The sequence below is a fragment of the Diadema antillarum genome, unplaced genomic scaffold (assembly GCF_040938485.1).
Source record: "Diadema antillarum isolate AM-2024a unplaced genomic scaffold, OU_Dant_1.0 scf00000071, whole genome shotgun sequence".
NCBI lineage: Eukaryota > Metazoa > Echinodermata > Echinoidea > Diadematoida > Diadematidae > Diadema > Diadema antillarum.
The window spans coordinates 2,679,554-2,707,088 of NW_027270960.1; the positions used below are offsets into that span (position 1 = coordinate 2,679,554).

The window sequence follows — 27,535 nt, forward strand, 5'->3', positions numbered from 1 at the left end:
TGCCATAAAAAACTTTACCCTTGAGTTCCAGACATATCCAAAGAGATTAGTCACAATGTGAAACTGTCCATTCTTGAAACAGTAGTTGATATTGAAACTACAGACATTTATGACAAAGAGTATTCACATTCCTTTCTCATTGAACAGGCTAACTGGTTAGCAGTAGTACACTGCATCTTCCAGCAAAGATGAAAGACCTTTAAAGACATGTCTGTAGTGATATGAGGTGGTCAAGAGTCACGAACGTTTTAAACAGCATACATCCAAGGTGTGCGTTTTGTTCAGTACAGAGCAGAATCCTTCAAGGTGTGTCCGGACATCAAATTTGTCACCTTCTTTACCATAGAGAGATTGCTAATGAGTGACAATGACCTGAATATCATATCAGAGACATTCCAAATGCATCTTGGGCAGGAATAGATCCAACTTATACTGAGACAAACTCCTTGAAGCATTTCACTGTCCAGGATTCCATGGACAATAACCAGAAAAGAACCTCTCTACCAGCAGAGACACAAAATAGTCTGGTATGGTATTTACAAGTAATGGTCTCAGGACATTGCTGTTGATGTTTTGGGGTAGACAAACTATTTCCAAGGTATTAAATGAATATCTAATGTGCATTGTAGCTATAAAGATCACATGTCGGCATGGACACTCTGAAACCTCAAGTTACTGGAATACTGGAGGTCCCCTTTGACAGAACATGGACCAATGTCTTTTGAAGACCTGCACAAACCCAATGGCAAAGCAAAAAGGCTCTTCAAAGTTGCACTAATGAATAAATCAATGACAATGACAGTGTTTTCATAAGGGTATGAATAATTCTGTAAAGGCCCAAATCCAAATATCTCAACATTTCTATTGTTATGCAAATGAGGTGAAACTGGAAGTAATGTCAATTAGTAGAGGACAACTAAAAGTATAAAACTAACACCCAATCACTATCACTCCATCCTTCGCCTGTAAGAAATCTGCTCAAAACTAATAATTTTTCAGGGGTATGAATAATTTTGTTGTTAACTGTATGTTTGTATGCACACCAGTACATTTGTATATTTTAACAAGCAAAGACAAGCATTTGACTCTTATGCAAAAGTAAATACAGCTGCCCCTAAAAAACGAGAACATGAATACATAAAACGTTTGCAGTTCTCTGTGAAATGTGTACCACTCCGTATAGCTGTGCCATTTTCATAATGGAACATTCCACAGCCTTCATTTCCAGTAGACTTGATTAAGTGAGTACTTGAAATACATTCACAGACAAAATTCTTGATTCCATGTACATTTGCAATCTTCATGTTTTGTTGAGCAGGGTTTGGAGCGAGGGAACCGAGCTATGCTCCTTGGGTCGCTGCTTCATGAAGTCTTCGATCAGGTGAGCTCAAAAAGAGAGAAAATCTAACACAGAGGGAACAGTTCCTATACATGAAACTTGAGTATTTAGATGGGAATATGCTCCTTGGGTCGCTGCTTCATGAAGTCTTCGATCAGGTGAGCTCAAAAAGAGAGAAAATCTAACACAGAGGGAACAGTTCCTATACATGAAACTTGAGTATTTAGATGGGAATGAAGTCAGCATTTGAAATATGTAGTGAACTAAGCATTGGCATTTTGACTAAAATTCTCCCTTGAGTTAAAAGCATAGGAAACCAGATATTACTATTGATGTGAGAGATTTAGGGTACTGGAAAAGTGGAAATTTTCGCGCATTTCACGCAACCAGAAACTAGCGTGAAAATAAAAGCCCGCGAATATTTTTGCTTGCCATATGTTCCTGTGCATGACGTCTTGATTCCGCGGAATTAAAAACACGCGAAACTCTTCTGACCCGGCAAAGCGCGAAAAATTATCCACTTTTACAGTAATTGCAGTACTTTTATTTTTTCCCTTCTTCTTCAATTGTGAGAGAGTCCTACCAGAGGGTAGCAGGAATCTATTAACCCATTGAAGACCACTCCTGAGTATTGTACTCGGACTAGTGTCCATGGGAAATGTGTGTTGTAGCAAACTTACTTCAAGTGGTACAGTATCATGATCTCAAATCTGTGTAACATGGTGAATTCAATGTGAGTTGAAATGAGCGCTGTATTGGTCGTACTCTAGGCACTGCAGAAGAGCCAGTTCCAAAAAGCTCAGCTGATGCAGCTTGCCAGAGATGTTCTCAAGCAGCCCTCTTTCCTCCTGGACATGTGAGTCAGAATCCGGTGTAGTCTGGTGATAATTATGTGTGTGACGTTCTTGTCTTGATATGAAAAATAACAAATTTGGTCAAGTGACATACACAGCATGCTGAATGTAATTCTTTTTGTTTGTGTTTGTGTATACATAGTACATATTGTTCATTTCTCCCATATTCTTTCAACTTCTTACTTTATGAACTGGCCAGTGTTTGCTGTGTTGCACTGTACAAGAAACTCAAACTGCTATTAAAGAGAGAGCTATGAATGTGAGGAAGTACAGATAAGACAATTAATCTCGGAACAGTCATGATTACATGCCCTTAATAGTTGTACGTACATCAACAGATAAACATAGATAAGATATTCTCAAAGTAGGTATCATGAGTGTAAATGTGTGTATTGTAGCTAAGTGTTTCAGGCATAAATACTAATCTTCTTCAGGTCTTGTTAGCAACTAAAATAATTTCTATGCTTAAAAGAGCAATTTGAAAGTGCTAAGTTTGTCATTATGTCTTAATGGGAATTGAATCCTGATTTTATGGTGCTTTTTGTAAGAAAATCAGAGAAGTAAATCAGTGAAATTTTCCATACTTCCATTTTCCTCAAGTATTTGGGCACAGACAGAATTTGTCCACTGAGCAGGAAATGCAAAAACATATTACATTTATTATATTATAAAAGAGGTCTGAATTTTTTTTTTTAAATCTCATGCAAAAATGAGAAGTAGTGAAATTTTGTATTCAAAATGAGTGGAGAGCTGATCAACCCCTACATCACACAGAGTTGCCAATTTGTCATGCATTCTAAGCTTTAACAATTCTTAAAACTTTTTGTTTTTCAGATTTTTTTGCCTCTAAAATATAATTTTCACTGATTTACTTCTCTGATTTTTCTGTTTTCTCTCAAAATAATATTACATCAAGATGCAATTTCCCTTTAACCGGCAGAAGGGATTGCAATAAGCCAGTTCGGGATAGCTAATGTGCACATGGGTACAAATGACCTTTCATTTTTCTCAGTTGGTTAGGCGCTTCACTTAATTCAAAGCGACATAATGCAACAGCTTGCCCAACATAGCAATTTATGGAACTCATATTCTAACAAAGAATGAACCTGTGTAGATGAAGTGACCAGAATGGTTCGTCAATCAACACCTTTGGAAGCATCTATTTCATTGTGCTGGTTTGAATACATTAGCAAGCTTTTTCTATTAACAATGCCAAATACCAGGCTTGCTGTCAGGTGGATGTACTGGCAGGCACCATTTATAAGGATTCCATGAATAATCATAGCATGACAGATGCTTATCTCAGTGAAATTAAAAACCAACCTGTCTCTCGGTACAAATGACCTCTTTCTGCTCATGTTCAAACTGGAACCCCGAACTGGCTTATTACAGGCATCCCTCTGAACCTTACATGAAATCTTCTTGTGTCAGTAATTGATTAATTTCATATAAAATGCAGACATTGATAGGTCAAAGGTTGCAAGTGTTTTCTGTTTGTTTGTTTGTTTGTTTGTTTGTTTGTTTGTTTGTTTTTTATCTCAGCCATTAAAGGTGCTGCTGGCATTATTTTTGTCTCTAGACATGCGTTAGACACTCTAGCTGCCTGCTGCCAACCCCAGAACCTGGGACACCTGCAGCACAAGAAAACTAAAATCAGAATCAAAATAAAATAAGCCTGCATTCTACCAGCTAGTGGATTCCTTCAGTGTTGACTTTTGTTTGACCGCTGACACACTCTCCAGGTACTCGCTGAAGATTGATGAGCAGAATTTGTTGGAGGATGTTGAGGCCTACGCAGAATCCATCAAGCGATGGAGCGACATGTTCCTGGGGTTGACACAGCGAGGGAAGGTGGACATCAAATGGTAGGAACTTGTGAACTCCTGTGCACAAAAAAGGGAGAAATTCATTGTGGCAGAAAACTGGGTGCAAACTGTGTGACTGTTGTTTTTATGTGAAAGAATTCCTTACCAACTTATGCAAAGTTTTGATTTGGCAATAATCTATTTTCTCTCTTTGGTTGTAAGAGATTTTTTGGGGGTTGTCTTTGTTTCTTATGACCAATACATTCAATCCAACTCAATTTGAGAAATTTAGGTAGCTTGGGCCCTTTCCCTGCTTGTTATTCCATATGGAGAAAATTGATTTCAAGAGAAGCTTTGAAATTGATGATCATATGTTGTTGCGTAGTGCAAAAGGAAGAAAGAAATTTTCTGTATTATTTCATACAATCCATTGAAGCAAGACTGATGTGCGTCTTCATGTCTAAATGCCTTTGTGAATACCTGTCTTTATAACACTGCTTTCTTGTTTGCAGGCCCGGTTCGGTCAAGTCTGAGAAATGTGGTGTGAACGTGTCTGATGTCCGAGACATTGAGGAGACGGTGTGGTCACCAAGATTCGGGTTGAAGGGCAAAGTTGATCTCACAGTGGACGTCAAGGTAACTTTTAAGTCATTATCATGGCATCAAACTACACCATAACTTTATTTTTATGCCTCTGCCATGAAGTGTCACCGCAGGCATCATGTTTTCGGGTTGTCTGTCTGTCTGTCTTTCTGTCCCTCTGTTGTTGTGTACATCTTTCTGTTCATAATCAAGTTTGTGGACAGCGTAACTTAAAAACCGTTTGAGGTGTCTCGATCAAACTTATCATATTTGTGTATGAGTGGACAAAGTTGTGGCTGGGTTGCATGGTTGGGGCACATGCTCAAGGTCAAAGGTCAAGGTTAAATTCTTAAAATTGCACTATTTTCCCCATATCTATGCAATGCCTGAAGGTGTCTTCTTTGAAACTCTGTGTATACATGCATATCAGCTAAAGATTCTCTATAGAAGGTTTTCGACCATGGAGTCAAAGGTCAATGCTCAAGTAAAAATGTTAAAAGTTTCACTTTTTTTCTCCATGTCGGGGAAATGGCTCAAGGTATCTTCATGAAACTTAGTATAAAGACATGTATGCACTTACTGCCTGACAATGATTCTCTTGGGAACTTTGGGGTCATGGGGTCAAAGGTCAAGGGTCGGGTTAAAAAGCTACAATTCTATGATTTAATGCTGAAATCACCCTCTTTCTCCATACCTAGGAGATTGCTCAATGCATTACTGCACAGTGATTCTTTAGAGAAAGATTTTGGCCATGTGGTCAAAGGTCAAGTTAAGTGAATATGTTAAAATTTCACAATTTTGACTATGACTGCCTTGGCAATACCACCTAAAACCACCCACAAAGGTAAACTGTAGCCTAACTAAGGCACCTCAGCCTTTTGTCCAACTAATGTCAACATGGCCTACGGAGTTACCCCCATTACCCACAGCCAGCTTCTTTATATGCGTTACTCTGGTCTATATGTAAGTGTAGTCTTTGTACAACTTTCCTCAGATTCACAAACCTAATGCCAAAGCAGAACCTGTGATACACACTGTACCACTGGAACTGAAGACTGGGAGGGATACTAATTCCATTGAGCATCGCAGTCAGGTGAGACTGAAGTACAACTAGGTTTTTGATCAAGACTACCCAACAGCTCATTGTGTTATGGTATTTTATGTGACTGTCTGGTTTGTATGTTTAGTATGTCCTGTGAGGTATAGTCACAAAATAATTACCTTGACTCTGAACTGTACCTCTGGGAAGGTCTAAAATTTTGAAGTGCTTTGATATGCACTAACACAAAACCATTCCACTTGTGTAAATATTCAAGACTGAATCATAGCAGTAATGAACCAAGCACAATGTAAGTCAGCCAGGTCTGCAAGCACTGGATTGACTTATATTTCCTGAGCATAATGCACACAAGTCTTATTCAAATCTTGTATGTCTAATACTGAATTAGAAATACTTATAAAAGTGTCTGTTGTGCCCATTCTGATATCTGATAAATTATGTCTTATCTGAAACATTTTAGAACTTTTGAAATTAATGATTCGTGCATCAAGTTGCTTTTTATTGCAACTGATTGACAAAGTACCCTTCATCAACATAAATTCACACCAATTGTTCATTGTGTTTTAGTAGTGGCCATGATAAAATCATGTATGTACACCCTCGAGTGGGATTTGAACCCATGATATCCTGATCGCTAGACTGGTGTCATATCAATAGACTACTGAGCTTATGCCCAATAGCCATTGATGGTTCTGGTCCCATAGCAGGGGCTATTGTCAATTTGTCAATCAGCTGCAACCAAAAAAGCAACTCAATGGAAGAATCAGTAATTTGAAGAACTATGTAGTACCTGCTGCACTAAGGGATAAGAATCATCACAGGCTATTGGGCGAGGCTCAGTAATCTAGTGGATATGACGCGTATCCAGCGATCAGGAGGTCATGGGTTCGAATCCCACCCAAATATGTATGCCCATGATATTTATCATGGCTATTACTGAAAAATACTGAACAATCGGTGTGTCTTTATGTTGATAAAGGGGCAATTTGTCAATCGAATCAGTTGCAATTGTAGACTTTGTCTTTCATGACGAACAATGACCCTGCAGTGAAGGTTTCACTTCTTGACCGTTGGTATCTGACCCACAGCTGATTCTGTACAGCCTGATGCTAGGGGACCTAAAGCCATCCCCAGACCTAGGCTTTCTGCTCTACCTCAAGACTGCTGCCATGAAAGCTGTTCCTGCCAATCACTTGGACAAGAGAGGTGTGTGGCGAACCAACTGAGAAAAAGAAAGGTCATTTGTACCTATGTGTACATGAGCTTACTTCGAGCTGGCTTATTGTCATCTCTTATATTACAGTGTTATTCTCAATTTCTATGTCTTTGCTGAAACTTTTATTAGTGAGTCTTCAACAGTCCCTTGCAAGCTTGTCAAAAAATGGTATGCTTGAAATCCTGAAATGATTGTCATATCGTCTATTTTTCATGCTTCTCTGCAGCTGTATAAAACAGATGTTTAAAAATTAGAACGATTGTAAGCTCATATAAGCTTATGGACACATTTATTTTTCAAAGATAATATATTGAGATTTTTATATGTTTGCAGAGTTGATTCACCTCAGAAACCAGCTTGCATTCCACCTGTCAAGAACTGCCCGCCCATTGGCTGGCCAGAGTCCAGATGCCCCGCCCACCTTTGCCCCGCCCATTCTGCCGGAACCAATCCAGGACGACTTCACCTGCAGTCGCTGTGCGCATGCTGTCTCTTGTGGCATGCTGAGCAAGTGAGTGAGATACTTGTGCCTGTTTGTGGATGTCGGTAGTAAAAGATGATCCATGGCAACCAGGACTTGAAAGAGCTGATGGGCAAGACAAGTGTTTCTCAAAATCTTAGTTCCAGGATGCCAGTTTTTAACCTGCTGAGGATGGGCTGATTTTACAACAACACATATTTCCCATACACACCTACCCGAGTATACTCGGGACTCGTCCTCCACGAGTTACGGCAAAAGCCTAAATTCAGGTCATGTCGATCTGGAGTTTAGGTCCTTTTGTATTCAAACAGCTCTTGGGTGGATGATATTCAGGCCCCTCTTGCATTGTAACCGTTTCTTCTTTGTTTTGTTTTTGTGTTACAGCATACTAACAATGTGCATCAACCTTTATTTCCACAACCATCATATCTTTGCCAGATGTTGTAGGTAGATGGTACATACAGTCAACATGAAAGTGCCACATTGCAAAATTTCTCATCACCCTTGGAAAACAAAAATAATAAAACTGATTAATTTTGATATTTCTGTCCTTTTTATGTTGTCTTATAGGCCACAGCATACACCATCATTGTATTGCAGAAATTTTTAGTTTACCTCTTTTGATGCACACCTCTGTCTGCAGGATCTCTGGATATGCTTCTCAGCTGTCTTCCTCCATGCAAGAACTCTTCAGTGAAAAGACCAACCACCTGTTAGACTCACACCTCCAGTACTTCGCTCACTGGTACCTGCTGTGCTCACTGGAACACGAAGCAGCACAGAAGCAGAATACCACCAGAAACATCTGGTGCAAGGAGGCTAGTGACAGGTAAGGTAACAAAAATCCCTATAGATTATTTGCTGAATGTTATGTGGTTCCTGACTCTAAAAGCAAGATAGGGTCAACACCCAATTTTAATGTATGCCATATCCAAGAGCAGATCAAATAATCTGCTCAATCTCTTGAAATTATCTGATTTGATTTGTATTATTTGTATATTCACAAAAATTTGTGTGCATGATCAAGTCTATACCAAAAGACCATACAGGGAAATGATAATGGGGGGGGGGGGGAGTAGTTACTGTCAGAGGTCCTGTGAAAAAGATGTGCACATGCTCAGTGATAGCTTAGTGAAATGAATTTGTGACCCGCTACAACAAAATGATCCTAAAGTCGGGTGAGGTCGATTATTTGAAAATGGCATGATATAATCCCCTAATCTTTCTGCTTTAAATTGATATATAACACATTTTATAAAAATAATCGGCTGCTGAGATATCGATGTTTAAAAGAGAGCATGTCAAGACGTCTGGAAAATCACTGTTTCGAGAAAAGCGCCCTAAAAGTCTTCCTTTCGACGCAATCGCAATCAAGGGACACGCAAGTCAGTTTTCACCTCTGGACAATAGAAGGTAAGCCCTAGCAACCCCCGAAGAGTTCATTCAAGCACATCAGCGTCGGCGGTCTCCTCACCAACCAATCAGTGACCAGGATGTGAGAAGCGGCTGAGCATAGCGCACCCCGCCCGCACGCACCAGTCGACAGTGTGCGAGCTTCACGCTTCGGTTAGCAGCAACCAACAAACTGACCAATGAGATCACTCTGGTCGTTGTTAGGGGCGGAACCTATCTGTGGCGCTCAATCAAAATTTTCAAACCAGTTTCTGCTTCGTTGAAATGCCAAAAAACATGGCTCAGAAAAACGCTATTTTTTAATCTTTCCTTTCATCATTTTGCTTCAAAATTTCGACAGATAATAGAAGACATGTTAGACTCCAAAAATATATCAAAATCAGAAAATCTTAAGTTTTGACCAATTTTAATGCTCTGACTTCAAACTCGATTTTCACGGCTTCGACCATGCGCGACTTTAGGACCTTTTTGTTGTAGTGGGTCAGCATTTATCATTAGATCATAATGCTTTTAGTTTGAAGATTGCCAACATGTTTTTTGTCCTATCCTCAAATTGTCAACTATTCACAGGAGAACACATACTGTTTCTCATGCACTTGTAAATGCTGTGATTATAGAGCAGATGTTGACCTTCGAATGTTGGTATCTGAATTTGATTGAGCTGTTGATTTGTTGTTACCAGGTAAATCTAAGGTGGATAAGCAGATCTGAATTCTATGTTTGTGATGTTGCTCCATTTGCAGAGAGAAGGATGGAGAGTGTTGGAGTGGTATGATGCTAAGGAGCACCACGCCCAAGGACCGAGCAACATGGTGGCTTCTTGCTGGCCTTCAGTAGACAGCAAGGCACATCAGGGTAAAATGAACTTTCCCATCTCATTACACATGAGCAGGGCCCATGTTGCATGAAAACATGCAATCAAACATAAGTGGGTATCAGACCAATCAGAATTGAGTATTCAGAGAATCATGTTTGAATTTCTGACTTATGATTGATCTGAACTTTTATGCAACAGGGCCCATACTTTTTTTCTGATATAGTCAAATTTTGTGCATGTTTGCTTCGTAAGTTAGGCTTTATCACTGCTGCCAAAAATTTCCTTGAATTGGTCTTGAGTCTTGTCTGACATATTAGCAGTGAATGCAATTCATTACGAAAACTTTACTTCAGAAACAGAATAGAAACCATCAACCAAAATGGACCGCTTTCTACAGCAGTTAAATTTTCTGTTTTTTTCCCTAATTTATTTGTTTTTTGTCATTATTTATTGAGAGATGTCATCTTTTCTTGAGACCTATGTTATATCTGTGTCCTTACCTCAGGTACATCTATAACATATTGTTGTGTAATTATGTCTTGTTGAGAAGTCCTTATACATTATAAAACAAAAGATAGTAACTATGAAATTTACCGACAAAAATCTCAAGTATTTGTCCTATTTCTTGCACAAAGTATCAGGCGACCAAGTCACATAAGTTTTGAAAAGTCATCTGGGCCTGACATTATAGTGTAATGTATGAAGAAGAGGAAGCACAAACTGTTTCTCAATCTCTTGTGTGATATCAAACACAGTGTGAAGGAAACTGGCATTGACCGCTGCCTGCTGACCAAGGAGATCGAGTAGTGGTCAGTGAAGAGGGTACCAGAAGAGTGGCCATCTGTGTTGGGTTCATTGAGGAAGTGTCAGACTCCTCTGTGAGATTACAACTGACAGGTGAGTTTCTGGCAATCATTTTGGATTGATTCAATAAGCTCATGACAAAATATTTTAACTCTACATTTTTTACCATCATACCATGTACTGTAAAAGAAATATATTTTCACGGTATGAAATTTTTGCGAATTGGAGCTGACAGCCTTTTTCGCAGTGTGAAATTTTTGTAAATTGTCACTGGAATTAAATGCATACAGTGTTTACAAAAACTTTTGCGTGCATTTTAATTTGCCAATCTGTTCTCACGCAAAATTTGCGAAATTAAAATGCGTGCAAACGTTCTGGGTTTACTGATTACAGTTTCCTTTGTACAATCATTAGGTTATCAGGAATGTTGGGATATATGTTATTGGTGTATTTCTTTGTTTTACTCGTGAGGACAGGCTGATTTTGCTACAACACGCATTTGCCATTGACACTTGCCTGTGTATACTCTGACGTCATCTTCAACGGGTTAAATGTATTATTTATGTATCAAAGGGATAATACATTGATTTATTGTATCATATATTTTATTCATCCACCTACAGGGGCGTCACCAGCTTTTTTTCAAGGGGGGTGCGCTTTGACACTAAATGTTTACGTGATTTTTTTGGAAAGACATTTGGAATATAGGAAGCTCTCACTCCCTAGACTTTTACTGTTTTTTGAGGGAAACCAAGTGGGGAAAGGGCACCGCGTAGCTAGGATTTTAAGGGGGGGGGGGCGTTAGTATGCGAGGGAGCGAGCAAGGGTGGGGGGAGGGTGTGGAAGTGCCGGAGGGGGTTGTACCCCCTATAAATGGATTATGTAATGACGGTGTGAAATGACAAATTACTGGCAGCGATATCAGGAGAATGGCATAACGACTACATGCGAGCGAGGGGAGCGAGCGAGCTTGAAAATTTTAACATTTTACAGTCCAAAAACTGCCGTTTGTAGCCATATTTTTTTGCTTTGTAAATTAAGGGAGGGGGGACGCACCGGGCGCAACTGCTGGCAATTACTGGCAGCAACATCAGGTGAATGGCATAATAATTAAATGCGAGCGAGCAAAGAGAGCGAGTTTGAAAGTTTGACATTTTAAAGTCCCCAAACTGCCGTTTGTAGCCATATTTATTTGCTTTGGAAATTAAGGGGGCGCACCGGGCGCAACTGCTGGCAAGTACTGGCAGCAACATCAGGTGAATGGCATAGCAATTAAATGCGAATGAGCGAAGAGAGCAAGCTTGAAAATTTTGACATTTTACAGTCCAAAAACTGCCATTTACAGCCATATTTTTTTCGCTTTGGAAATAAAGGAGGGGTGGGGCGCAACGGCGCAACTGCAGGTAATTACTGGCAGCAACATCAGGAGAATTGCATAACAATTAAATGCGAGTGAGCGAGCGAGCGAGCGAGCCTGAAAATTTTGACATTTTACAGTCCAAAAACTGCCATTTGTAGCCATATTTTTTTGCTTTGGAAATTAAGGGGGGGGGGGGCGCACCGGGCGCAACTGCTGGCAATTACTAGCAGCAACATCAGGTGAATTGCATTACAATTAAATGCGAGCGAGCGATCGAGCTTGAAAATTTTGACATTTTAAAGTCCTCAAACTGCCGTTTGTAGCCATATTTATTTGCTTTGGAAATTAAGGGGGCGCACCGGGCGCAACTGCTGGCAAGTACTGGCAGCAACATCAGGTGAATGGCATAGCAATTAAATGCGAATGAGCGAAGAGAGCAAGCTTGAAAATTTTGACATTTTACAGTCCAAAAACTGCCATTTGGAACCATATTTTTTCGCTTTGGAAATAAAGGAGGGTGGGGGCGCAACAGGCGCAAATGCCGGTAATTACTGGCAACAACATCAGGAGAACTGCATAACAAGTAAATGCGAGCGAGTGAGCGAGCGAGCTTGAAAATTTTGACATTTTACAGTCCAAAAACTGCCATTTGGAGCCATATTTTATCGCTTCGGAAATAAAGGAGGGGGGGGGGGCGCACCGGGCGCAACTGCCGGCAATTACTGGCAGCAACATCAGGAGAATTGCGTAACAATTAACTGCGAGCGAGCTTGAAAATTTTGACATTTTACAGTAAAAAACAAAGAAACTGCCGTTTGTAGCTATATTTCTTACTTACTGGCAGCAATATCAGGAGAGCATAATGATTACATTCGAGCGAGCGGAATGAGCGAGCTTGAAAATTTTACATTTTACAGTCCAAAAACTGCCGTTCTTAGCCATATTTTTTCGCTTTGGAAATTAAAGGGGAGGGTCACCGGGCTGAACTGCTGGCAATACTGGCAGCAACATCAGGTGAATTGCATAACAATTAAATGCGAGCGAGCGAAGAGAGCGAGCTTGAAAATTTTACATTTTACAGTCCAAAAACTGCCGTTCTTAGCCATATTTTTTCGCTTTGGAAATTAAGGGGGGCGAACCGGCGCAACTGCAGGCAATTACTGGCAGCAACATCAGAAGAATGGCATAAAGATTAAATGCGAGTGAACGGAGCGAGCGAGCTTGAAAATTTTGACGTTTTACAGTCCCCGTACTGCCGTTTGTAGCTATATTTTTTCGCTTTGGAAATTAAGGGGGGGGGGGGGGGCGCACCAGGCGCAACTGCCGGCAATTAGTGGCAGCAACTTCAGGAGAATGGCATTACGAATAAATGCGAACGAGAGGAGCGAGCGAGCTTGAAAATTTTTACATTTTACTGTCCAAAAACTGCCGTTTGCAGCTATTTTTTTTTTCGCTTTGGAAATTAAAGGGGGGACGCCCGGTGCGCCCCTCCCCTGGATCCGCCACTGGTAGTCAAGGGTGTGGGTTTATGTTTATGACTGGGGGAGGTATGACCAGCGAGGTGGCGTCGAAGTGACCAAGCGGGGAAAGGATGTCCAAAATCTGCACTTTAGAGCATCCCCTATAAACTATTGTGCGTGTTTGTTTGTGGTTGTGTAGTATATACATGGAAAAGTTAGGAATTAGCCCAGGTCAAGTATTTTTATTGGCAATGCAAGACATTTTTATATAGACTAGTATGTAAGCAACACTGCAAAATCAATTATCTAGCTTCGATATAACGAAGCGTAAGTACAAAGGTGTAAAATCTACATCACATTGCGCAATATTGTAACGACTCTTTTTGCTGTTCGGATGTTCTGAGTACACTGCGCACATCCTGCTTATATGCAGAATGCCAATCAGGAATCACAATCTTTTGTCGGGTCCAGGCTTTTTGAACAATGTCCAAATGGTGCGCTTGCCTTCCAATATTTTTATGGGGCAACATTTTTGTTTTCTGTCAACTTCAAGAAAATCTTCTAATTTTGGGAATTATTAATTATGGGGGGGGGGGGCAAAACTAAAATATGCTTGCCCCTCCATTTTTTTTTCTTTTTTTTTAATGAGGCTAAGGCTCGCTCTTGGGCTGGCAATATGGATTGGTCAGAAGTAACGTACATAGACCTCATACTTGTAAGTAGCACATGTACATGCAAACGTGTATAAGTGCTCCGTATCGTACGGATGTACAGTAAGGTCGATAAATAGTAAACACTGTAGAATGCTAATAGATATGTATAAAAAAATCAGTTGCTAGCCAGAACCAGGGTGCGAATTGTTTTTGCCGACGATTTTTGTGTGTGTGTGTGTCATGTCCTGTGCAAAATATAAAAAAAAATAAAAAAAGATAATTAGTTAGCGTCCGCGTTGAGGTCGCTTTTTTTTTTAAAGGGGGGTGCGTTCGCACCCAACGCACCCCCCTGGTGACGACCCCATGACCTACTTATTGCAACTTTGCAGCCTTCTTTTGGATCTCTTATTCTCTCGAGAAAGGTATATTCAGATTTTACTCACACAGTGCACACTCTTGTTGTGAAATAAAGATGCTGTGACATGACACCCCCAGTGACACACATGTGTAGTTCATCCCCAGTATAGCTTCATAGAGCTGCAAGAGGGATTACCCATCAAGTATCAAATATCATAAGTATTATGTACAAATCTTTATCATAATGCAACTTCAGAATAAGCAAAAAGGGCAGGTTGACAATCAAGAAGACTTTAATATAAAAAGTCATCCACAACATTTCTATTGTGTTGCAGCAACTTAAAGCCATGTAATGGCAGCCACACCATGTACCGCATTGACAAGGATGCCAGCTACAACAGCATGGCAGCGAGTCTGGTGAATCTAGCCAAGCTCATGATGCGGAGTACACCAGGTAAGTCCCGCTAGACTCTGGCAAATCAGAGCTCTGCTCTGAAGGTAGCTACCACAATACTTGAAAATTCCTGGAGCGTGGGGATGTCATGCAATAGGAAGGCTGGCCGGAGTCAGATACATTAGAAAATCCACCTAATGAATTGTGCGCAGCTGCGTCACTGATTTCTATGTAAGTACATACGTGGCAGAAAAATCTCGACGAGAGTCAAACATTACTGATTTACAGATCAACGTACGCTTTGATGCACTAATTCGCTGACAGGCAATTCTGTTATAGCAGGCCTGCGATAGTTGTGGTTTTTCGAACGTACGCTGTACCCTGGTGGGCTGCAAATGGAGATCAGTGCAATTGGGCCATCCTTTTCTTCCCGCACTACAGGGCCCTGTTTCATAAAGTAGTTCATAAAGTTATGCATGACTTTACAAATGACTTAAATATGGCAAGCCAAAGTGTGTTTTTGCCCCAATGTACAGTAGATGAAATATTGACATGCAGTCATACTTTGTTAAAACGTAAGAAAAAAAAATGGGCACACAATTCAGCACTTCATATTCCAGTCGTTCGTAAAGTCATGCGTAACTTTACAAACAGCTTAAATGAAACAGGGGTCTTTAAGGCATCACAGGCATGAGATTGAGATAGAGAGTATGCTAATAGTAGCCCCCAATAATTATTGTGTTTCATTTTCATCATGGTGGTAATTCTGTTGCCATTGAGCTATGTTAACAAGAAAAAGCACTGATAGTCATTTGTCATTTCAAAGATGGTCTTATCATTGAAAAAAAAAGACAAATTTTTTTTTTTTGAAATTGAAAGGTTTATTTATTCATATCACATCTCGTAGCCCAAGGGCTAAATTGCGTGTAATATAACATAAAATATGTACATACAAATTCAAACATTCAGACAATTACAGAATAAAGCATTTACACGTGTGATAGAAATAAGTGGGAAAATATCATAATTACAGAAATCAATAAGTTGAGCATTATGCAAGATAAGAACATATTCCGCATTTGTCAAAACAAACAGAATTACACAAAAAATACTGTGACGACTGATTTGCCTCTACTCCATTAAAACTACAAAACATCATACTCAAAACATCAGGTTTACATGACTGATAAATAAAAGGTATTTCGAAATGTGATTGCACAACCCCAAATATAATTAAATCACTGTTTTTACATTTCATAACAAAATTTCATTCTGATGGCTGAGTTATCACATATGACTTATATACCCTACATATAGCACTCTCAACCGACCCTTCCAAAGCCCCGTAACCCACATTCTTCTTTAAACATCATCAAAATAACATCAAATTCACAGAAAAATTCGTCTAACTGTACAAAAGTATGGATACAAATTTCATATTTCTCCATTCAGAATTTGCAGAAATATGGGGAAACGATAACGTTGTGAGAGTGATTCTCAACGTAAGTATCAATACGGAAGAGATGTGGAGTAGAGATACAAGAGGAATAGGGGGAGAAGGAGAGATAAAGATAGGAATAAGTAGATATGTGTATACAATACATATACAGGTGTACACAATACACACAAATACACAGTCATTTGCATGTACACACAACGAACCTTTCTAGGGGGGGGGGGCAGAGTTAAAAAAATAACATATTTATGTTCTACATAGCTTTCTCAGTAAAACAGATATCATAAACCACATCTGATTTTAATATATGTTGAAAAAATAGAAAAATAATCGGTAATGAACAGCAACATAATCAGAAAAATAGCCCCATCAAAATAATAACATCAGTGAAAAATTTCGCCTGCCGGAGCAGATGGGAAGGACAGGGCAAACTGGATAAAAAAGGGTCTAACCAATATTTTGATGTTTATGTAATACATGCATATATAGGTATAATCATACTGTACATACGTACACAGTCATATGCATGTACATAAATGGAGACGTTTGTATGGGGATGCAGAATGAAAAATGACACATTATATCCTATTTAGCTTTCACAGTAATAAATGCATACATACATATTATCATGGACCGCACACTTTAAAAATTGCAAAAATAAAGAGATACAACAACGTGAAAGGGAAGGTGGCCCCATCAAAATGATAACAGAGTGAATGAAGGCTTTCACCTGATGGTAAAACAGATGGAAAGACCAGGGTAGAATGGGTAAATGAGGGGTCTAGTAAAGATAGAGTAGGAGAAGGAGAGATAAAGAAAGGAATATGTGAATGTGTGTATACACAAATAGGTATGCATATGCGAACACAGCCATAGATGCATGTACAACCTTACTCAGAAGTCCAATAGTGACGTGATCGGGAAAGTTATCCATTAAGAAAATAGCATGATAGAACTCATTTGTATTATGTAATCGGGTAATGATGTAAAAATTATGACCTTGATGACATTTTATGAACAAGAAAGAAGGAAAAGGCTGAAGGAGAGAGAGAGAAAAAAAGTGTAAGGAATGAGTATGAGGGGCGTGTCATCATTCACCACACAGAGACTTATCAGTAATCTTAACCCGGGATAACAATTCAAAATAATTTACATTAATTTAGAATTCAACAGCCTTGTGAGGTAAGGAATTGCACTATTCTCAAAGCGTTTAGTGCGACATCTTTTTTCCATGTAGCGCTTTGTGTGTCTGAGTTTTCGAGAGGACGCGTTCAACACAAACCATTTCTGGAAGTGTACAGAGTTTGCCGATTTCTGCGCAAATTTCAGAGACAACTCCTCGCGTCTCACTTCTAGGCTGGAGATTTGGGCTGTTTCCAGTGCTACATCGTAGTTGCAGTGCGGTAGAATGGTCCTCAGTGCCCTCTTCTGGACCCGTTCTAGTACACCTGCCTGTGCGACCGTGAGACCTGAGTGCCACACTGGGCACGCGTATTCCAGAAGCGGTCGAATGAACCCAATATACACAGACACAAGATCATCACTAGGCATGTTAAATGATTTCAACATTCGGAGCATGTGCATGCGACGGTTTGCCCGCGATACCATGGTACGGACATGGCACTCCCACTTGAGATCACTTTGTATCATGACGCCTAGGAGCTTCACTGACGTGACTTCGTTCATCACTTCGTTGCAAAGTGTAAAATCGAAATCTGGGAGGCTTCGTTTCCCGAAGGAAAGCCTCATGACACTGCACTTTTTGGGGTTGAGCCTCACACGATTGTTGTCACACCAATCTTCCAACGAGGTGAGGACATCCTGCATGCGGTTGTATGGGTTGCAACAGCGATCAGGGCACAGTGCGAGCGACATGTCATCCACGTACTTCCATCTGCTGTCAAGATCACCACACAACGCGTCATTGATCAGAGCGAGGAACAATGCAGGACCAAGACGAGTACCCTGTGGGACGCCGGCTGTGACAGGTTGCCATGGTGACAACGCTCCTTGGTATCGGACACGACATCTACGTCTAGTGAGGAACTCACAGATCCATCTGATTATCGATGGGGAAAGCTGTAAGTCCACGAGTTTCCTCACCAAGATTGTGTGGTCGACCCGATCAAATGCGCGGCTGAAATCAGTTGACAAAACAGTAATCTCTTGGCCGGCGGTCTCCATGTTCCTGTAGAGGAAGTCCATCAGGTCAACCAGGCAATGCGTAGTGGAATGTCCAGCACGTGCTCTGTATTGCTTTGGGTCAAGTTGAGGAGCTAACTCTGACATAACGCGTCTGTAGACGAACAGCTCAAGGATTTTTGCAAAGTGGTTAGTCAGAGAAATAGGGCGTAGTTTGTCCACAGGTGCTGGTGATTGTTCTTTAGGAACTGGGCACACAATTGCATCCTTCCATTGGTGTGGTACGTAGCAGCTTTCGTATGACGAGTTTAGCACTTCGCACAATGGTTCAGCTAGTTCAACGGAAAAAGTCCGAATAATCCGAGCAGGGATATCGTCTGGCCCACCGGATTTGCCAGGTTTGATTCGCCTCAATTCCCTTTCAACATCCCAGGGTTGAACGTGAGGGATCGGCACAGGTGAGGGAAGAAACGCAGGAAGACTGGAGAGATCAAGTTCGGGGATATCGTCAGCGATATTTGCAAAGTGGCAGTTGACGGCATCGGCTATCCCGGCTTTGTCTGAGGATGAGATGCCCGGCACCGTTATGGTAGGCTCTTCTTCTCTTGGGAGGTCATAACTTTCAGAAATTTGTACCAGTCAGATGGGTTCTCGCGTTTTAGGTTCTGGACGCGATCGCGATAAAACATCACTTTGGCGCTCACGATTTCCCGTTGGACTTTGTTGCGTAATTTTCTCCACTCGTTCTTGTTCTTATGGAAGGCAACTTGTCTCCGCTGAATCAGGGATTTCACGCGTGATTTAAAGTGGTTTGTATTTCACATCTACAGTGCATACAGAATCATTTTCTCAAGACACTTTTAACTGAAAGTTGTTGGGAGGTCTAATGTTTTTGTATATGTGCTGTCCCATGTAGATTGCGGAACCTTGTTGTGGACACACACGCCCCCACCTCAATCCAGAAGCCCAACCTGCCATCCAAGGCAAGGGGGAAGGTGGCAGCAGTGTTCAAGGAACTAAATGAGGACCAGCGTGCAGCGGTCAAGGCAGTTCTTCGTAGCCAAGACTACACACTGATCATTGGAATGCCAGGCACAGGTAAAGTGCCTCCCTCTCTCTTTCAATATCTGATGTTGTGTTTAAAATGTTCTTTGTTTGATGAGCCCATAGAATCGATGCCTTCAAAAGCCACTGTATGGCCTACATATAGAGTTGGAGGTATGATGGGATCGTTAATAATGACATGTCAAAACAGATGAAAGCCAGAATGTCTTGTAATGGAAATGACTAATATACACTCTTATGAGCTCTGGTCCCAGAAGAGAAGTTTGCACGGACATTTTTTTTAGCAAGCGTTCATGCTTCTTGAACCCCCCCCCCCCCCCCCCTATTCAACATTCAATTGACAGCCAACATAATATTCCGGGTAGAAGGATTTTTTTAGATTTATTTTTAAGGTTTTAATGGCTTCTCAAAGGATGTTAACTCTGCCAGTTTAGTCTGTGTGGTGTCTTTGTAAGTCCATCAAGGCTTTTATTAGTTTGTTAAACATCAATTTTATAACATTCAGTCTTTAATCTTGTACTCTGTCAGAGCAGCTTATGTTTTACTGGAGGACAACGAGTTAATGTTGGCAATCTTCTTTGCTTTCCAGGAAAAACGACCACTATTGTAGCTCTGGTGCGAATCCTTGTGGCCTGCGATATGTCCGTCCTCCTGACCAGCTACACCCACTCTGCTGTGGACAACGTTCTTCTCAAGCTAGCCGAGGTAAGACAGCATTTTGTATTGATTTATGTGCAATGCATGGCACTGATCTATCTATCCACAGTCAGATGAGTTTGGTTTGTATGGTGTGTCTCATTTGTAAAATTGTAAAGTTATTGTTTTTTATGGGGGGGGGGGGGGGGAATGGGTCCTTACTGAAAATACTTTGCCCAGCCAGTATTGATACGAAATAAAATGATATAAACAGATCAAACAATAATATTTAAGCCTATGCTAATGAAATGTCTCCACAAGGGAGCTCGTAATAATGATTGTCTCCACAGAAGTGCTCATAAGAAAGAAAGAAGAAGAAAAAAAAAAAGGAGGCATCAGTAAACTTTAAGCAACACTTGAAAGTGCATCTAAGGCTTCACTCACTGCAATTTTGCCTGACGGCAAGTGGTACTATATCTGCTCATACATTAAATAGCTGGTATCTGCTAGAATCTCTTAAAATCAGACCATGCTCCCGAGAAATGCCAAAGTTTTCACACTTTCATATAGAATTAAAATGGACATATTCTATCTTCAGTGTCTTGCTCTGCCCCTCTTTGTACCTTACATTTTGATAAAAAATCCATGCGTTTACTATTATTTGTTTTAATTCTTATAGTATGACATAGACTTCCTTCGTCTGGGAGCAGAGCACAACGTCCACCCAAAAGTAAGACGTCATCTGGACTCCAGGTTGATGAAGAAGACGTCGGGCGTGGCTCAGCTTGCCGTGGAGATGGAGGGGAAGGTGATGAAGTGTTTCTCATGAGCAGAAAATATATAGTGAAGGAGAAATAGTCATGGGATGTGGCAGTGACAAACAAAGGGATAAAAAGTATGGGAAAGACCAGAAATTTGCACTTGCATGAAACTTTTGCGAATTTCACCAGGAGCCAAGATTCAGAAAAGTGTTTTTCTACACAATGCATTGAATGTCAGAGGTGAGTCGTGAAAGTTTGATTCCGTGAAAAAGGCCGTCAGCTCTACTTTGCAAAAGTTTCATGCCACGAATGTTTCTGGTTTCACAGTACTTATATATTGTGTTGTGCAACATCTAGATATCTTTATGTTATGGTTATATTTTTGCCACATGTTCACTCATGTAGTGTTATATAATGAGAAATTCTTGAGGGGGGGGGGGGGAGAGAGGAGGGAGTCCTCATCTAATTTGTCTTGGCATTGTTCAAGAGACCTTGTAAGCTGTTTTAAGGGTTCAGTCTAGCTCGTAAGTTTGATCTTTGCATCTGTCATTCCCAAAGCTTTTTATTCTATACAGTTAGCTCTTCTTGGCTGTGTTCAGTGCATGAATTAGTATCTTTTTTACTGAGCTTTTATTTGAACTTCAATTGAGAAAGAATTGTTGGCACATATACTATTGACATGCTGCAAACTTCAAGGTGCAATAAAGATAAAGATAGAAAAGCAAAGGGTGTTAAAAAAAAGTACTGGGTTTGTAGGATGAGGGATTGCATAGGAACAGTGGTGTAGAATGGCAAACAGTGCTGATGTTGATTCAATTGAAAGAATGCAGATCACATGTTCCATGACAATGATTTGCACGATACCTCTTTGATTTTTGGCTGACCCCCCTACAGCAAGTTGTTGCCTCCACTGCTCTTGGGATGAAGCACGCCCTCTTCACGCGGCACACATTTGACGTTTGCATCGTGGACGAGGCGTCGCAGATCAGCCAGCTGGTGTGCCTCGGACCACTCTTCTCGGCGTCCAAGTTTGTCCTGGTGGGCGACCAGTGCCAGCTTCCTCCACTTGTGCAGAGCTCCAGAGCTAGGTACTGTTTGGATGTGATATATTACAGTCAAACCTGTCTGAAGCGGCTAACTCAAGGGAGACTAAAAGAGTAACCATTATAGACGGGTGGCTGCTATAGAGAGGTTCTCTAAACCATTTCATGTGTATCACATACATTCACATGTCTGTGTAAACATATTCATGTGTTACACTGGAAAACAATATAACAAAAGTACAAAGATAATTCCACAAATTTCATTTTTTTAATGAAAAGTGCACATTCTCTTGATTGGTTACTGACATATGTGAAGGGTAATATCATTACCCCTGCTTTCAGGAAGAGGTAAGTCTAGTGCTTTTTCATTATGCTAGGAAAGTGAAAACATGTTAAATTATCTGTACATTTTCTTTATGTCGTTTTCCATACATGATGTCACAAAGTGTTGTAGTATCTCTCACCCAACTACGGCTGCACCAATACTTTGAAAATTCATAACCTTTGAACAGATTGTCTGATTTTCTTCAAACTTTGCTGGTGTGTTCTACTAATATCGATGCATTTCCTCAATTGTTTACTTGGGTTTCTTTCTATGGACTTCTGCAAAAGTAAACAAGTGGCTGTTGTTCATATAACAATCGTGGACCACTCACAATGCTCAGATGTTATCCGCTTCTCAAAAAGTGTGATAAACTTTTGTAGTCCTGTGGATCGAAACTGTTCTTGCCCAAGGACCCCAACAAGAATTTTATGCATGTTTTAGTACAAGGTTAGAGTTGGCACACAAGAAAGAAGATCAACACAACGAGAGATGCTAAGGTAAATGTTTGTGATTGCATGCTTTACCATTTGAATATTTGTCATTTTCATAAGCAGGCATTGGATGCTACTCTTGACTTTTTACCTGTAAGTCATGATTTTTGTGAATTTATAATCTCTTGTGTGGTAGGAACCTGGGAATGGATGAGAGTCTGTTCCAGAGACTGGTGTCTGCTCACAACTCATGCGCCGTGAAGCTCAGCTTCCAGTTCAGGATGAATGCTGAGATCATGTCCCTGTCTAACCACCTCGTCTATGATGGAGCCATGAGGTGTGGCAATGAGACGGTCTCCACGGCAACAGTCGGGATGCCATCGTTTGATGACTGGTGCCAGGTATGGGGTATCAACTGATGCTAGATGTGTGTCTGTGTGTGTGTGTGGGGGGGGGGGGGGGTGAGAATAAGGAATAGAGAGCCTTGCATAGGTTGGCCTCCCATGAGTGAAACATTTGTCTAAATCACAACTTCATAATATTGCAAATGATAGATTGAGCATAAAAACAAAATATTACTTCAATTGCAATGGTTTCTTCAATCTCAATGGTTAAATTGTTGAAGTACATATATACATGCATACCCATATGTACATATGTTGATATTTGTACATAGGCATATACATATATATAAACTCAAATGTATATACATATGATATTTTTTTTTTTATGACAATACAAACTTTAGAACATTCCATACACATTGTTGAAACCAAAACAAACATTCGGTGATTTTAAGTTCAGTGCTAGTCAGTAACAGCTTGTAGGAATATGCACTTTTCATAAAGAATGAAATTTTGTTGAATTGTCTTTATATTTTCTTTATACAGTATGTTTGTCCTGCAGTGATATACACACTGTTGTAGTCTTCTCATCCAGTGATGGCGGTACCAGGGTTGATAATTTTTGAACCGGTTGTCTGCTTTTTTTCTAAAACTTCACTGACACGTTTTAGAATTATTGCAGTATTCATTCAATTAAAATAGATAATATTATTTGGGTATCATTCCCCTTTAAATGCAATCTTTGTCCTCCATTTTATGTCCTCTACAGACTCCATCTGCTGAGGCGTGGCTAGTCGAGGCCCTTCGTCCTTCGACAGTGGTGTCATTCCTCAACACTGACCAGGTTGCCTCCCGCACAGACACAACCGATGCAAACACAAATGTGCTTGAAGCAAGACTAGTGAAACAGATTATTCATAGCCTCATTGAGGTATGAAACATGATGTACTACAGTGTACGTTAACGGGCTGTTAATGATCGCCCTGTCACTGTACAGGCATGCTAACCTGGAAACATTGAACTGCACATTACTTGAATATGAGACCATTCTGAAGCAAATAATTTTCACACAACAATGGATTTATAAAGTACTCTTAAATGAATCCCACAAGAATTGGAACAATCATCCCCCAGCATTCCCACTGATTCTCACTGATCAGTAACTAGCCATCCCCTTTAAATTGCAGACATCACGAAGAAAAGTTGTCTTCTCATCCAGCAATGATGACTCATGAATTTTTCCAAAAAGAATTCATAACTTTTGTATAGATTGTCTATTAAAGTTTCCTCAAACTTGGGGAACTTTTTTTATTAATACTTCCTCAATTCACTGAATCCACATGTGTTAAGGGTAATTTCCTCTTGTAAATGTCACTGTATGTGTCATGGTCATATAGACATTGTGCATTGATCATCAACACGAATGTAACCTGCAAAAAGTTTGATATTACCCCTTTGAGGACAGACCGATTTTGCTATTACACGCATTTCCCATGACACCTGCCTGAATATTCTTGGGACTTGTCTTCAGCGGGTTAATATGTCATTCTTAGTATATTAAGTGGCCTATGTTAATCCTAATATTAGGAAAAGGCCCTGTGAGTATGAACCAATGTAACCAAAATGAAAGAAATGTGTAAGGTTTTAGATGCAGACTTGGGTAATATCTTTATCATTTTCATGTTTTATATTTTCTGCATTACTTTATTTAATATCTCAATTGCTTATCCTTTACTCCATACACCAGTGTGGCTGTGATGCTGGTGACATCGGGGTCATATCACCCTATCGCAGACAGTGCAAGCTTCTGACCTCCACTCTGGCTGACCTTGGGTCAGGGGTCAAGGCTGTGGAGGTCAACACAGTGGACAAGTACCAGGGACGTGACAAGAAGGTCATAGTGGTGTCATTCTCCCACAGCGCCCTTGACTCCCAGGTAATGGAGGCCGAAAGCATTCTTTACCCTTTATGTACCCTATCACTTCAGGTACACGCCATATGTTTCGTGGGGTTTTTTTCTCAAATTTCGCGATTGGGACACTATTCAAGAGGCAAAGAATGCACAAATATATTACGTCTGATCCTGACACAAATGTGACGTGCATGTGTACATTTCTCCTTTCATTACTGTACCCCATGATTGTGACTTGAAAGGTCCAGTTTACCTTTGGGAGCAGTCATTTGCAAAATGTTCAGGATATTGCCTTTCATGCATATGTGTAGGTCTGTTGTACCACAAAACACCCTTCCATGTGAAAGTTTTGCAATAAAGCCTAAGCTATAAGGAGATGTCAGCATTTTTCTCAATAAACTGTAGCAGTATACGGTTTAGTTTGAAAACATTTTTATTATAACTATTGTTCACATTTTGTATATTTAACAATACTTAGAATCAATTTTGCTGATTCAAATTTCACAGCGGTTGTTTCTATCCCTAACTCACACTTTAGAACTATTTTAAAGCACTAATGCTGGGCTTTTGTTTCATCTGCAAATGGTAAATTATGCCTTTAATCACTTGTGAAAATGTAGTCTTGATTTGTGGAAAATTATACTTACAAAATATAATGGCATATGCAGTAGCATAACCTACCAAACATCTTCATTAGCATTCAGTAATACTGCCAGACTTAATCTAGCTGTAAAGCAGCCAAGCTCACTCAGGTGTGGCAATGTGCCTCAGTCTAACAGGAAGACCATGGTGACAAAATAGAGGGGGGGGGGGGGGGGGGGGTGGGGAGGAGGGGGGGGGGAATTGCCCCGATATGATCAGGGTGGATTTCCCCCTTATGGATATTTGTAACGTCCTGTGATCAAAGGGATAATATCAATCAAAGTTTATGCAAGAATCACTGATTTTCCATTTGCTGCCTAATTGACCGTTTTAGTAAAGTAGTCAAATTCATGAATATAGTTCCTTTGAAAACCAAGTGATAAGCTGTCTCCACTCACGTGTATACTGAATACATCTTAATACTTGGATTCCACTTTGTATGCATTACTTGTTTCTGTTTGGGGAGGCTTCAGACAACCTTTCTGTTAAGGTTTGCATAACACTTGAGCTTGTAAAGTTCAAGGTAGCTCATTATTGCTTCTAATGGATCATTTTCTTGTTGCAGTTGTGGTAATTGATCTGCATTGGATATAATTCTTTCTCCTCCACTTTCAGGGGGGTTCCATCTTGAGTGATATACGACGGCTGAACGTGGCCATCACGCGAGCCAAGCACAAACTCCTCCTCATCGGCAGTCTACGGGTCCTCAAGCAGTTCCAGCCCCTCGAGAGACTTATCACCTTCTTGCACCAAAACAACCTGATATCCTTTTTGCACGAATTCTTGACCACAGTTGAAGTTTAACAGTACAGTGTATGTGCATATTACTAAAATATTATATTATGAAAAACTTAGCTTCTGGGTATTGTTGAAATTTTATACTGAGGTGAAGGTGGTCAAATTTAGACTCCTGTTAGTTTTGCTGATGCTGCCCTCAGTATTCCGTCTTTTGCAGAGTCCAAGGTCACAGGTTGCTTCCTTGTAAATACAGTACTGGCAAATTTTTGGACTGTCTTTTGTTGTTTTTGTTTTTTGCATTTTTGTTTTGTTCCTTTTTCTTTGATTTGCAGGTCTATCATGGCATATGCGTTAATCCCATTAGTTTAATGACCTGGGGATGCATTCCTGTCCTTTGGTAACATATATTTCTAGTAAATTTGATTAGGTTAAAGATTAGAATGTTTTAGTCATCTTGATGTGGAGAAATCATGTAACATGACAGCTGATGGTTAACAAGAAAGTTACCGGTAATTCACATGATTGATATGACCGTCCAGTAGTAAAGCTCAGACATGATTTATTTGAAGCATCTGTCAGTTTCCTTGGGAAAAAAAGAATAAAAAAATCATTGTGATTTAGTGAGAAATACAGCCTTAAAGGGATGGCAAGACATTTGCTCCTGCAACAATTGCTTGGGTCTTATTTTCTCGGAGGACTTTGGGTTGGGGTTAGGGTTGTGATAGGGTTTTAGGTTCAGTTTGATATGAGGATCAGGATTAGGGTGAGGGCTATGTTTTAGGGTAGAATTTATGTTTTGCCTAATGTGCAGATATTTCATGGGAGCAATTGTTGCAGGAGCAAATGTCATGGAACCAGAAATGTCTGTCAACTGTCATATGCTGAAATATTTGTATGTGAAAATAGCAGCATTTACAGTATATTTGTATCTCTTCTTTCAAACGTGACTTGCAGTATTAAAGTGAAACTGAAAGAACAGAATCGGCGTGATCTAGATTTGCAGTTTTGACGAGTCTATGAAGATAGACAGGTCTAACTTCATACTGACATAATGAATCCTTAACCATCTCATCACATCAGCTATCTACCAGCAGACACAGGACTTCACCTGAGATGATGAATGGATTCTCACTGTATGCCAGCAAACACTGCAAGTCGTCCAGGATGACTTATCCCTCCAGATACAAAGTTTGTGAATGGATTAGAAATTCTCAAATCTACTCAAATCTTTGAGAAGAACAAACAGATCTTTCATTTCTCTAAACCGGTGTATTGACATATGCCAAAGTAAAGTGATGTTACATGTGCTTTGAAATTTTGTGAAATAATGGTCTTTGTACAACATATTTTTGTATTATATTCACATTGGACATTTTCAAATTACAGATTATAGAAAATGAAGGCATACATGCTATCATGTTTCAAAAAGTAGATCTGTAAAAGAA

The 27,535-nt window shown here is 40.1% G+C and overlaps 1 pseudogene; it reads left to right on the top strand.

The window, feature by feature from the left end:
* Positions 1-27,252, top strand: part of LOC139716976 (DNA replication ATP-dependent helicase/nuclease DNA2-like) — a 36,690-nt pseudogene extending 9,438 nt beyond the window's left edge.
* The last annotated feature ends 283 nt before the right edge of the window (positions 27,253-27,535 follow it).